Raw genomic sequence first — 573 nt, 5'->3', positions numbered from 1 at the left:
ATTGTATTCTCCATGTGAAATCTTTAATTCATGAGAACAAATATATTAAGACGTTATTTCCCACACATCGCTGAAACAATAAGTTTCACAACATAATAGGAAAAAAGAAGATGACAAAGCACATATCTTCTAACCTAGGAAAAAAACAACAGTACTTTTTAAATGTTTCTAATAAAACTGTGGCTGAAGAGTTCCTCAAATTAATTTCAGATCTTCAACCTTCTACTGAAATTCAACTTTCAATAATTTTTCTACTATAATTCCATTTTCTGCATCCATGTGCATCTAAGAATAAGAAGTAAAACACACATAAATATTACTTGTAGTAACTAAGGGATGTTTAAAACAAAAATTATGGCATGCAGCAAAACTAAAAAATGCATAAATAAATGTATCAAACAACATAGTTAATCTTTCTTACTCTGAACTCTCTTTGTTGAATATAACACATTGTTGAATACTGTGGTGAGTACACTTCTTTATGAACTAATGCTACTGTCTCAAATGGCAACTTCTCCAAAATGATAAAGCACTAAAGTAAATTTCATTAAAATTATTGATATTCATGATTTG

The sequence above is a fragment of the Galeopterus variegatus genome, unplaced genomic scaffold (assembly GCF_000696425.1).
Source record: "Galeopterus variegatus unplaced genomic scaffold, G_variegatus-3.0.2 Scaffold419, whole genome shotgun sequence".
Lineage (NCBI taxonomy): Eukaryota > Metazoa > Chordata > Mammalia > Dermoptera > Cynocephalidae > Galeopterus > Galeopterus variegatus.
Note: the sequence above shows the minus strand (reverse complement) of the source record.